Below are 14496 nucleotides of genomic sequence, written 5' to 3'. Positions count from 1 at the left end.
GGATCTTCTTGCAGAGCCATGACTACCTCCATAGACTACTCAAAGAGCGCGGTGCAATCCACCACCACGACATCCACTGTTGCAACTCCATCCTTCACAGCGGCTCGCGTTGTTCTTTTACCTCTAGCAGAGTTGAAGGCTGTGACTTCAACTCTAGTTCCGTGATCTTCAAGTTCAGTTCAAACTGAACCTTGGCCACTTCAGTCTTGGTGTCATGCACGCCTGTAGCCAACTTTCTGATTTTTTCCTCCAACGGCGCTTCCTCCGGTATATGTAGTTCAGGTATTGTTCTCTAGGCTTCTGCTACCACGGCTGCAAGCTCAGCGTTCTGTGCCTGAACTTTCTTCTGTGCCTCCAATGCCTCGGACTTCTCAGCGAACATTTGTTTGTTGTTTACTCTCTACATGCTTATAAGGCTCAGTGCACTGCTCCCGATCTTTAACCTCTGCTATCACACCTGCTTGTAGCATGTGAAGAAACTCGCTAGGGAGTGCGACCAAGTTGAGGCCAATGTTCTTCAGAGATTTGACAATAGCCTTGTCAGCAGCCTCTTCCACGCTCAAAGATCCATCTGGTAGTGCGACTTCCCAGAGACCCAGTGACCGAATCATCTCTGTTGCTTGAGTGGTCCCCGGTGCCAAACTTGTTGATGTAGTGCTGCTCTGCCTTGCGCCTACCTGGATCCTATTTGCTTGGATCTGCAACTCGCGCAAATCCTTCTGAATAGAACTCAGCGCCTGCTGTTGCTGCTACTCGAACTGCTGCAACAATTCTGCGGTGGTATCCTGCACCTTATCACTTATTTCATCTAGGTCGTCGTCAGTCAAAGTAATTGGATCCAGTGATAGCTTGGTGGCTTTGGTTTTCTTCAGTGGCCCTTCCTTTTCCTACTCACTGTACCGCTTTACTTGGAAGGGAGTATTCTACTCATCATGACCACCACCGCCTTGTTCTGACTGCTCTCTTCGCGGCGTGCTCCACTTCCACTCGGGCCTTCTCCTCGGTCTCTTTCCTCCATTTCTCAGCCAACTATTGAACCTTCTGTTTGGCCACATCCTTCTTCTTCTTTTCTGTGGACTTGCTAGTACCTGTGGCCAGATTAGATGGATAATTCCAATCCATCGGCGAGCACTTGATGACCTCCTCAATAGCGTCATCGGTAGCAAGGTAAGGTACGTCAAACCATTTTTGCTATGGATCCTTCCACGCCTGGATGTATACGTGGTGGAAGTCATCTTTGAACCTCGCGTACCCTGAAAGTTGTTCAAACATAGTGGGTGACAACCACGGCTTCTGGTTGATGGCCATGCAAATACTCACCTCCATCAACACCCAAAATAATTTTCTCTCTGTGACCCACGCAACATATTTTGTGGCCGAGAGAGATGCAAATTTTGCAACCTCTGGCAAATCTTTCTCCACGGGAGGAAATTGGCTGTCCTCCGGAAAATATGAGGCGACCAGCACAATCGAGAGCAACAACCATGAATACTGGAATGTTTTACTATCGTCCTATTCCTCTCTCCAGTTCACTAGGAACTCACTACACAGGTAGTGCGCCCAGTTGAACTGTACTCCCTTCACGCACTGTGCAGCCAAAGAAACCATTGGCGTCGGAACCTCGTCTGCGCGACATTTTCTCATAACCTTGCCAGCGAAAATCTATGTGGTAACCTTTATCGTGGGTTTAGTGATCAAGGTAATAGAGTACTCACCCGTCTTCTTCACAAGTTTTAACTTGTCCTTCATCTTCTCAGCGAGGCTGTGCTCGCTTGTCTTTCTGCAAAACTCCTTGGCCAGATTTAACCCTGAGTGTGGCAATAGCGTGATCCAATGGATCAGCATATCGGTGATGGGGATCGGTGTGCTCAACCACAATCATCCGTCATGCACCAAGCACAACAACTGCTTAATGACGATAAGGTTTATGTTGGAATGGTGGTATTGGGGCACCCACAATGGGTTCAACAACCCTGACTGGTTCACTCTGCAAATCCACTCCACAGGCTCTAGCGTGGTGACACCAAACTCATTGTAGAATACCCTCTTCATGTAGGTGTCTGTAGCAAGGTGGGGGAACCGCTCATGGTACGCCAAATCCCAATCTTCTAGCTTTAAATGCGGGATCCACGCCAAGCGTAGACCTTCAAAGGTTAGGTTCTCTGGTAGCAGGGGTGTGTTGAAGACGAATTGTCCTGGATCTGGGTCCTTAGGGACTGTCACTTTTCCCTTGCATGGAGGGATATAATTCGACAACTTAGATATAGAATCCACCCCCTCGGTGTCTATATCTTCCACACCCTCCTCACCCTCTAGATCCACCACTTTCCCCTTCTCTTTCGCGCTCGGTTTTTCTTTCCTCTGGGCCTGTGTAGTGGCATGCTTCCTTGGTGACTCACGCACTGGCACCGACTTCTTTTGCTTATCTTTATTTGGTTTGGGGACTTCTTTCATTGGTGTAGGCTTTGGCCTAGCGACCTCGGTGCTGTAGGAACTACAGCTGGAACCTCCATGCTCATCACCTCTAGAGAATCTCCCTCAGAGGCGATAGTTCCTCCAGTTCTAGTAGTTTCAGTGGGACCTGGTCCTAACATGATATCAGTAATGAGCTTTCGATCTAACTCGGAAAACTTGTCGAATGTGGGGCTTGTGATCAAAGCTTCAAAATACTCGCGATTCATGCGCACTAGACAACACAACACAAAATTTTTAGAGATGCAAAATGCTTTTCGTTGGACAGACACACGTAATTTATAGGCGAATTCAAATTCAAATTTGACCGTTCCCCCCAAAATCCATCCATAAATGCTAGATTGGCTGCAGATTTCAAAATATTTCACTCTTAAATTCAACCTTAAATGCTGCCCCCCACTCCTCTTAATTGTCTCCTCACTGTCAAATCATGAACAATGACGGTAACGGTCACTTTCTGGCTGCGCTACACAGTCTCTCCCCCTATGGCGCAACTCCCTTCGCGCTTCTTCTGGTACTGTGACACCCTCCTGTTTTGCGCAGACCCCTTGTCGCGCAACTCTAAAAATCGAGCATTGTAGTTTATAGTCCCGCGCCTCCTTGCAGCTGCCTGGAGCGCTAAGACTGTGAAACCACCAAGTAGTCATTGGGTCAGATCCCTAGTGCATGGCTTTAATCAGCTTCCATTTACCCTTCCCGGAAATGTATCTCCATTCAACTTCATGAGTTGAACTGCTCCACCATTTGTAATCTCTTTGATAACATATGGTCCTAGCCAGTGCATCTAAAATTTTCCTGGAAACTTATCAAAATTGTTGTCATATAATAAAACTAAATCATTTACCTTGAAGGTGCACAGTTTGATGTGCCAATCATGCCAAGATTTTTCGCATTCCTTCTGAACCTGTTGATGGAATCCATCCAAAAACCCATCTTCCTCGAGCTCTGTCAGTTGCGCGAGCCTCTCTTCTAAGGCTCTGTGGCCTGCCATTCCTGTGAAAGCTACTATGCGTAGAATAGGCACAATGTACTCCATAGGCATCACAACCTCTATGCCATAGACCAACCTAAAAGGTGTCTGACCAGTCAACTTTTTACAAGTAGTTCTGTAAGCCCATAACACTGCTGGTACGCGCACGTCCCAATAATTCCGCTATGCGTTGCACACCTTTGTCAGCAGATTCTCCAGTATCTTATTAAAAGTCTTCAACCATTCCATTGACTTGAGGATGATATGGTATACTCTTCTGATGATAAACCTGGAACTCTTTTGTTACCTCGTTTATCATTTCATTGAGAAAATGCGTACCACGATCACTCATCAAAATATTTGGGCAACCAAACCTAGTCAACACATATTCAAACAAGAATTTCGCTGATGTTGCCCCTGTATAGTCCTTCACAGGTTGTGCCTCTGCTCACCTGGTCAAATATTTGGTCACGGTGATGATATACCGCACACCCGTCTTCTTGCTTGGAGGCTGAATTGGCCCTACAAAATCAATTTCCCACTTCTAAAATGGCTGCAATGACACTTGCGGATTCAGAGGCAGCTCATCCCGCCAGGATGGCCTGCTTGTTCTTTGACATGCATCACATGCCCTACAATATTCTTTGGAATCCTTATGCAACGTCGGCCACCACAACCCAACGCGTAAAATATTCTGCGCTATCACTTTCCCTACATAATGGCCTCCCGTAGCTCCTCCATGAGCTTCAGCGAGGATACTATTTCGTTCAAAATTAGGCACATAACATCACAGTATTTTGTCTAATCCTATATTATACAAATTGCCTACAATAATTGAAAAGTCTGTAGCGTGTACCACCAATTACTTCTTATGTTGACTAGTGTATCCCTCTGAAGCCATTCCCATAGTCAAGAAGTGGATAATGTCTGCAAAGTGATTATCCGCGATGCGCATCGTGAAGAGTTTCACATCAAGCATCTCCTCCTCCAACTTGGTAGGATCCTCTCCTATTTAAATGTGTGACAGATGATCTGGCCTTGCATTCAACCTTCCTGGCTTCACAATCACCTCGAAATCATACTCTTGAAACAACAATAGACATTTGCATATTTTCCACCCCAACACAGGCTTGTTGACTAGATACTTTAATGCAGAATGGTCTATGTGCATATTAAAATGTTCGCCTAGCAGGTAATGTATGAACTTCTAGAGCGCATACACCATAGCCAACCCTTTGTGCTCTATTGTCGAATAATTCTTTTCAGCCTTAGACAACTTCCTACTCGCAAATGCTATAGGGTGATCCAATTCTCCTTCACCGACCTGTGTTAGCACTACTCCTAGCACAATACATGAAGCATCCACATGCACATGAAATTCCTTCTTCCAATCCAGGAAGACTAGGATCAGTGCGGTGACCATTTTCTCCTTCAATACATCCAGACTACGCTGACATTATTTGCTCCAACAAAATGTACCGTCCTTTTTCAGTAGCTTTTCCATAGGCGCAGTAATCTAAGCATAACTCTTGATGAACTTCTGCTAGTATCTAGTATGACCCAGTGTTGCGCGCAGCTATTTAACACTCCTTGGCGCCTCCAAATTTATTATAACCGTGATATTAGTAGGGTCCAAGATTAATCCTTGTCTGCACACCATATGACCTAGCAAGATTCCGAAAGGGACGCAAAATAAGCATTTTTTCAAGTTTAGCATGATCTGATACCTTCGGCATGTATCCAACATCAAGCGCAAACTAGCTACATGGCGCTTTACCAGTCCAAACACTGTCCAATCATCAAAATATACTTCCAAAAATTTGTGAATGAACTCTTTGAATGCCGTGATGACTACGCGAGAGAAGATCGTCGACAAATTCTTAAGTCCAAAGGGCATCATGGTATACTGGAAGCATCCCCATTCTATCGCGAAGTTCGTCTTGCTCTTGTCTTCTGGCATGATCTTAATCTGATGGTATCCAGAGAACCCATCAGTGAATGAATAGGCCTCCTGCCCTCCAACATTATCCGGTACTTCATCTGTGAATGGTGTCAGAAAAGGATCATGAATGCAAGCATTGTTAAGCTTCCTGAGATCTACGCAAATTCATATCTTGCCCTTTTGTTTCTTTTCCTAGACCACCATTGGGATCACCCAATCAGACTCCTCCACTGGTTCAATAATACCTACTTCTAGCATCTTATATAACTCCAAGCGGACCTTTTCTATATACTTGGAATTAAAGTGATAGGGCCTCTATTTAATCGACTTCGAGTCCAGCTTTAAGGTAATATTCATTATGCCCAAGTCTCCTATGATACTTCAAGTCTGAAATTTTTTTGGGGAACAAATCCTGATATTCACGGAGTAGCTTAGCAACCTTATCCATTAGGGTATCATCCTAGTAGTCTCCAATCTTCGGAAACTTCGGCTCTGCTTTTGTGCCAATGTTTACCTACCTAGTTTTTAGTGGTGTGGTAATATCTGGATTCTATAGTTGCGGTCCTTCAACTTCACGGTGGCCTTCTACCTCTGGGATATTAATGTTCCTTGGATCCTCGTCTTCTTCTTCAGCAGTCACATTATAGCACTCTAGCACATGACACAGCTGGGTGCTCCAATCTGGTTGAATCAAATCCAAAGGATCCTGCGGTATTTTGAAGATCATTTCTTTGACATCCTATAGCACCTCGTCAATACATTCGAACCCATCTTCAAAGCTAAATGTCATCAAGAATCCCTGTCTCAAAATGTCCCACTCTTCAGTGTTGTGGTGGAGCTCTGTTTCCAGGTACCAATTCATTGGTATTACATCCAAAGTGTGATAGAATAAATGCACCCACTCAGGTTGCGGCTCCGTTCCATAAACCTCAGTCCATTTTTCTAAATGATCATGCAGATCATTCCTTCCATCATATTTCTCTGTTAGCCAAACTTTTGGGCGACCAAACTGCAATCTCATCATTTTCCTATACTCACGCCACCCATCAAAATTGTCTTTATGCGTACCCCACCACCTTGTGGGTGTAGCGCACAACTCCAAATCCAAGGCTTGAAAGTGATGCTTCTCTGGTACCTCCCTTTCAAATGCATCCAAAAATTTATCTACATCAATTAGACCATCATAATAAGGCAAACCTCTTACCTCTGATGATACACAACACAACGATTTAGTCATCATATTACAGCGCAACATAGATACTTCATGCAACCTATTTTGTGAGTGTTCCAATTCCTCATCTGAATCCGATGTACAGGAGCTTTTGTTGTCCCATGTAATGCATCCATCAACTGTTGGATTAACCCAAGCTTGATCTCGCATTTTTATTTTATAGATATAGTCCAAATAATTGTCTCTTTCCTCATAATCGTGGACTAGTTCAGTATAGTGCAGTCCTTCTATAGGGTCCAAAGGTACTATAACGCGATGTGATTTCCTTTCAAACGACATCGTTGACTTGTTCAGATTGATTACCCCATTCATGTAGATAGCCCGATCAATTCCAGGGAGCGTGGGGTATGGATTGTTGTCATCAACAATCTCTATCACTTCAAAATCGGCCAACATGCTCGCGCCTTCGATATCTACGGTCACTCCTTGCAGGCGTCCCATAGGGATAATCTTCTGCTGATTTTCCATCCTCAATTGAATCGGAGACCACTGCAGCATAGGTCTCCCCATTCTTTCTGATGTATGTTTAGGAAAAACGTTCGCTTTTGACCCACGATCCAAAATGACATGATCCATTTCATACTCTCCTATTTGCACAGTGAGCCTCATCTCGTGCCCTGTTCTTGCCTTATGCTTATCAATTTTTCTAACTATGTGAGGTCCTTCAGGAGAATTTTCTTTACTGGCACACTTATTTATCAATTCCTGTAACCCTTTCATGGCCTTTCTATCATGTAGCAACTTCATACAGGTCTCCAAGAAGGTAGTAAGCATGGAGGGGTCAACCTCTTCAGACAACTTGTCCTAACTTCCTGAGGTAGAGGCCTCAGTGAAGCTTTTCTTCACTTCCATGAACGTTTATTTCACATGCTCCAAATCAAACCCAACCTCTTTTTCTGGAGCTTTGTGGACCCACTCATTTCTTCAGGTTTCTTTCCTTTATCCTCACTAGTCATAATTCCGCTTTGCAGCACAATATTCACATTGGGATCCTCTTCGCGGGGTTCAACCCTCATCATCTGTAGGTTTTAGGTAGGCTGCTGAGGTTGCGCCCTCTTCTCCTACATCTTAGCTATCAATACAGGGCAGTCTTCTATCACGTGGTCAAACTGAGTACAGTATCGGAACGACAGGCGTGTCTGGCTCATACACTCCCATGCGTACTGTCCTGGCACTCCATAGTTGTAGCAAATAACTTGTCCCTAGCCTCTATCAGGTCCTCCTCCTCCTCAGCCACTTTTGTGCCCCTGATATCCTCCACGCACTCCCCCATCGCCTTGATCCAGAGGCCGAGTTTCTATTTTAATTTGATATGAAGATGTTCTTTCCATCATTAATTCATAGCTACTAAAGTTATGCTCATCATGGCCTACTAATTTACAGAAGTTGCACAATAACTGTTGTAGTGTCTGCAAAAATTTCTGCAGCAAGTGGAAATTGTCTGTTACATGTTTTCTTGCTACCTAACAGATAGCGCACCATAGCGTGGGCCCTGTACTTGGCATTGCTTTAGCCTCCAACCTTAGAGGCATTGGCCCTCCTCCTGCAACATAATTCACGAAGACAGGGCAGTGATCTTTATCATGCCCCTGGCTTTTACACTTCAGGCACCAAACTTCTTCACGCACCTCTAGTCGAGTCGCTCTATCCTTATTCAAGCTTTGAAACTCGAGGCAAAGATTCTGCAACTCCACGTGAATCTGTTGAACTCCCAAAGCAGCGTCTTGAATAGGTGTTTCATGCAACCTCATCGCAATTTCCAGGGCTTCTGCCTAGGTCCCTATCTTTTGCTGCAATAAAGCAACCCTTAGGTGGGGCTGGAGTGAAGCTACAAACCATTCGTGGTGTTGACCATACGTGAGGTTCATGTTAGCTTCGCGGATCTGGCACTTCAGTCTCTAATCCATCTCCCAGGGTGTTTCATTGGGCCTCATTATGATTTCCTTAAATCTAATGACTGATTGTGATTCAGAATTGGGCCTACTGAATTCCTTATTTAGCACAGTTTGAGTGTTCTCTAATGATGCCAACGGGTTATCAGTGCAGTACTTAATGTACCACATCAACGCACGATCTTGTAGAGCAGTAACCAACTGCACTTTCTTCATATGATCATTTGTAATATTTTGTGTTGTCCATACGGCCTTCGTAACGAACCAAAACTAGTCTGGGTCCTCATTCCCCAAGCCCTCGAAAATGGGAAAATTCATCGTATTCGACATATTGAACAGTGGCAGAGGTGGTGGTAGTGTGGGTGAAGGTGGAGGTGGTGTGGATGGATGAGGTATTCGTGGAAACCCTTGCCTTATTAACTTGACAATGCTCTGTGGTGAAGCCTGTGCTGCTCCCACATCATCACTTAGAGGAGGCTTAATGATCGGTCTATATTCAGGGCCTATTCTCCCTCTATCCCTGAAGAAATTTCCACTTCGCGTAGCTCCAAACATCAAGGTAATGGCATAACCTGCTTTTCACACAAGAGCATCTTAATCCAAGTATTCAAAGATCTTAAATACTTACCTCGCAGTCCCTTGAAGAAGCATTGCTCTGCTTCACTGTAGCTGACTGAGGTATCGACTGCAAATTCTGTCACAAATCCTCCTATGACACAATCAAGCTAGTGGTCAACAACGTGCACGATCTTATCTTCAGAGGCTTACAATCTCCGCATTAGCTCTGGGGTCCACACTATTGGATCGTCAAGCCTCCACCTTCACTGGCCGTCTGCCAATTTAGAAATCCAATCGTATAGTTCGATCGGGAAGGAGAAAAAGAAAATTTTGTGTATCTATGTGTACAAATATTTGTCCAACCACTGTTCTTTTGTCAAGCGTAGATTTATGTTTTCTTGCGCCGCGAATTCATGAACTTCCTATCTAACCACTTCTCAATTTCTTTCTTTGTTGGATTCCAGTGATGCGACATCACACATCTCTTTATGCAGATCCTGGCCCCGACAACAGAACCATTTGTTGGCTTAGTGGGTCCTGACCTAGGTTCAGAGTTAGTTTTTCCAAACAAATCCCTACACTACTGGCCCTTTTGGCATAAATCCATGAAGCACGAATTGAAGTCTCACCTGAAGCAGTAGGGGGGGATGCTGGAACCAAGTTTCTGTAAGAAGAGATCAGTGTAATGTCGTTTATGCCCTAAATTTGCCTTCGCGCAGATCAATAAGCATTTAGGTCTTATCGATATAACTCTCTTAATCAGCCTCTAGACCTCCGCGAAGGTCTACGACTATCTTTCACAGACCTTGAATAGGAAGATCAACTACTTACACACATCAAAGATTACTCTTAACCCCGTAATTACTCGGATCGGCTTAAGTGTTCGATAAATTTAACATGCAACAAGATATTCTTCGCATAAATAGTTAACATCAATTTCCTTCATATAACAATACAAATTGTGTAAAGTCATGCATCAATACATCATTACTTCATAAACCCATCATTCATCACAGCATGAAGTGCATTCGTATAAGACATAAGTAAAGAGATAAACACATGTATTTTTGCAACAACTTTCTTTATTAATAATCAATTCAAAATTATAGACTCAAGACTTCCCTACGCACTCAGCTGCAGGGGCCTGCGCACTCAGCTGCAGACTCTACTCAAGGCCTCTACACACTCAGCTATAGAGCTTTCCTTCTAGTCTTCTTCCCTAACTTCTTAGACTTCTTCCATAGACAAACTTCATTATTGGTCTTGGACATCCTAGGACACACCTATTTATACAATCCCATGGTCCACAGACCATGGGTAGATCTACAAAAGATGACTCAAAATACATAACAAAAGGGTAAAACCCTTTATGACTCCTTAACTATCTTCGTGCTCTGTGACCACAAATTGACCTTTTGTACATCAAAACTTGGGCTTTTCGCCCCAAAACTTGGGCTTTTGCCCCAAAAATTTACCCTGTTATCACTCCAGGAAACTCTCCTAGGTTGTAGCTTGGATATGCCTGGTAACATATAAATCTTCAATATCGTTCTCTGAACTATTGGAATGGATTGGGGTTTGGATCAAGTCAGATGACTGTCTCAACTCCATTTTCACTCAAGACATGCATGAATACCCTTAGCTTGAGAAGGCTTTAGACCACTAATGATCAATAGTTTATAGGTTCAATGGATAGATGGAGAATCCTAACTGTACCAACATATGCATACATAAACACATATGAATGGCTAGCTACAGAAAGTAAATGAAGCTTGCAAATCTAATTTATCAACCCAAAGATAAGATGACAATTATCTGGCATTAGACACAGAATAAAACATGAATAACCTATTCAAGTGCAAGCTTAGAACATAGGAGAAGATGGCAATTGAACATGTAACAGCAAAAGAAGCTTGTATTACTAGAATGAAGATGAGATGCTGAGAGGAACAAAGTATCCACAGTCTCCAAAAGTTGAACCCTTAATGCTTTGAACTTTCAGCCATTTATAGGCTTTTTACATGCTCTTGAACCCTCTGAGGCTCGCGATGTCTTAATCTATCCCTTCTATCTCCTAACTACTTGATGCCATAACTAGACAAACATGAGCTCAAAGGGCTCTTCCTCTAACAAACATAGTAACCAAATTCTGGTAATTTCGCCGCGTTGTCAGCTAGTTCTCTTGTGCGAGCGATGCTCCATGATCACTTCTGTTGGTTCGGTTGCATCATGCTATTTCCTTTTCACCTTCCGACCATGTATTTTGTTATTTCGGTTCAACTATCCGACTGTCAAAAACACTGACAGAGCCAACAAATTTTCTCCCAAGGTGACTGATGGGAAGTGGGGTATGGGGGCACTTGGGTCGTTGGATGGTGTGGATCAACGATCGGGATTTCGGTCAAGTGGCGGAGAATGAACTGAGGTGGTCATGAACTAGGGCTATTGGATCGAGAGGAATCGACGGAGGAGATCGATCGCCGGAGGTTCGAAGTCATGGCGGGAGTGGAATAAGTCCGAGCCGTCAGATCTTAGATGGGTAGATTGAATGGCTATTGGGCGGAGGAGGTTCTCGAAGGATAACGCCCGGGAGCGGTTTTATTCAAGCGGGAATGGTTTCTGTCCGGCGGTCATTGGGCGATAAGCGGTAAAGGTCGGAGCCCGCTTGATTCCATCCATCACGTGCCACGTAACAGCAGAGGAGAGAGAGGAAACTGCCTTTATTGGGTGGGTATCCCTCTTGCTTGTTTCTCGAGAGATATGTGCGATAGCCATTAGATCTGGCGGAAACGATCTAACAGTGGTGAATGGTCGAGCATATAACGTCGGTCGAATGAAGTGTGGACCATCAGATCAGCGGGAAGATTGACGATGGGGGAAACGAAGGTATGGGAGGACCTCAAGAAATGTGCAAAGGGCGCATATGGATGGAAAGGTAAGGTTTTGGGGGCTTTTGCGCATTAGTGCATGGGGGAAAAAATGGATTAATTCTAGTGGGGCCAAGGCGGAAGGGGGTTTTGTTATGATGTGAGGGTTGGGTTAAGACATGAGTGAACGTGAATAAGAGTGGAGGAGGGAGAAAAGTGAGGGGATGGACCGTATTGGAACCTATCCATGACAACAAAATAGACCATTTCCCTCTAGTCTTCAAATTAGCAGCACTGAACCTTAGGGCTAACACTAGCTCCTTTTGGGGATGATAGCCTCCCTGTGAGGTTTCAAGAACTGAAAACTACTGCCTTTCCAGTAACAAACAAAACAAACTTATCTCCTAGTGTTCCATTGGTCATGGAGTTTATTTGCATAAAAAAAACAAAAACTGAAAAACCTATTACAATATTAAGGCCTTAAAGCCTCATATGAAGTAAAGTTTCAAAAACCGCCCATTGATTGGGCCATCAAAAACACCTTCCCCCTTCAAATTCTGTAGAATGAAAGTATTGTTAATCTAAACTTGAGCAATTACAAACAGTCCTGTCCATAAGGCATCAAATTTACCATGGTTTCCCTTCTTTTCCTTCAATGCATCCCATTTGAGAACCCAGTAACCAACCTGAAAACTGCCCATTTTTTATTTTCTATCAAAAGCTTCTTTGATCTTCTTCTAATGAATTCTTGACTTCTCAACCAGTTGTTCTCTGATCTACTGTAATTCAACCAAGTTACTCATTCTCCTCGTCATGTCATTCTCTTCATCTTGTTCTTCTTGCAAGAATTTGGCCACAAGGAGAATCAGATGGATAGGAAAAACAACATCAGCGCCATAAACAAGCTTAAATGGGGAATTTTCCTATGGACTTATTGTTGGTAACTCTGTCAGCCCACAATGCAAACTTCAACTCGGAATTCCAACTCTTTTTGTTGTCCTCCAATAGTTTTTTGATTATCCTTACAAGGCTCTTGTTAGATGACTCTGCCAGGCCATTGCCTTGACGATAATATGAGGTAGAATGCACCAATTGAAGGCCCATGGATTCACACATGTCCACCAATTATTTTGCCCTGAAAGTTGTTGTATTATCAGTGACTGGTTTGCCGGGCCAACCAAATCTAGTGAAAATATTCTCATTTAATAACTTTATGACAACCTGATGATTAGCGTTTTTAGTGGGTATAGCTTCCATCCATTTGGTGAAATAATCAGTGGCTACCAAGATCCATTTTTGCTGGTCACTGGAACGTGGATTGATCTCACCTATAAAGTCCAAGCCCCACTGCTGGAAGGGACCATTGGCGTGTATTGGCTTCAAGGGCAGAGATTTTAGTTGTTGTCTTCCTCCAAACCTCTGACATTTGTCACAAGAACTCACAAAATAAAACACATCGGAGAACAGAGTAGGCCAATAATACCCAGCTCTCACGATCTTGTGGGATGTGGTTTTCCAATAGTGATGCCCTCCACAGATGCTAAAAGGGAACTGGTGCATGACTTCCACAGATTGTCCTTTGTCTAGACATCTCAAGAGGATCCTTGATGGGTCTCTCCAATAAAGCAAGTTTTTATTAATGCAGAATTTGGCTGACCTGAGCTTAATGGCCCGGGCTTGACTTGAGCTATACCCTGGAGGGACATCTACCTTTTGAAAAAAATGAACTACACTAGAATACCATTCACAGGTGGCTAGATTTTCAGCCAAACACTGATTCTGCTCTTTCTCTTCTGCTGCTTCCTCTATACGTCCACCACCTGCATTTGAACCTATGCAATTGATGTCTAACAAACTGAAATTTTCCTCAGCCATAAGCTTAGCCAAGCCCTGGCCTTTGACAAGCTTGGTGGGCTTCACCTCTATGTTGAACTCTATGAATTTTGCAATCCATTTAGCTCTCTTTCCATCAATATTTGGCCGCATTAGGACATATTTTACTGAGGCTGAAGGTACATACACAACCACTTTGGAATGTAGAATATAAATTTTGAATGCCTTTAAAGATTTGATGAGAGCATAAGCTTGTTTTTCAATAAGGTCATACCTTAGTTTAGCATCCCTCAGAGTTATGTTGAAAAAGGCCACAGGGTGCTCTACACCTTCATCATTTTTCTACAATAGAATTGCTGCAAGTGTATCATAAGAGGCAAAAGAGAAGATATAAAAATCCCTGGTATAATCTGGACTGATTAGAGTGGGAGCTTCCAAGATAGCTTGTTTGATGGCTTCAAAAGAGCTTCTTGTACCATCTGTCCATTTTATTTTTGATCCTTTCTTCAGCATGCAAGTGATGTGCTTCGCTATCTCTGCAAAGTTTGGAATAAACCTCTTGACAAAGTTGATCTTACCCAGGAAAGATTGAATGTCCTTTTTTGACCTTGGGATGGACAATGTCTGAATTGCTTGAACTCTTGCTAGATCGATCTTCACACCTTCAACAAAAACAATATGTCCCAAAAGTTTGCCTTCTTCTAGAGCAAACTGTGACTTCTTTGGGTTCA

Source organism: Pinus tabuliformis, chromosome 1_1 (assembly GCF_031772625.1).
Source record: "Pinus tabuliformis cultivar Carrire ecotype Pingquan chromosome 1_1, CPIR1, whole genome shotgun sequence".
Classification (NCBI taxonomy): Eukaryota; Viridiplantae; Streptophyta; class Pinopsida; order Pinales; family Pinaceae; genus Pinus; species Pinus tabuliformis.
Note: the sequence above shows the minus strand (reverse complement) of the source record.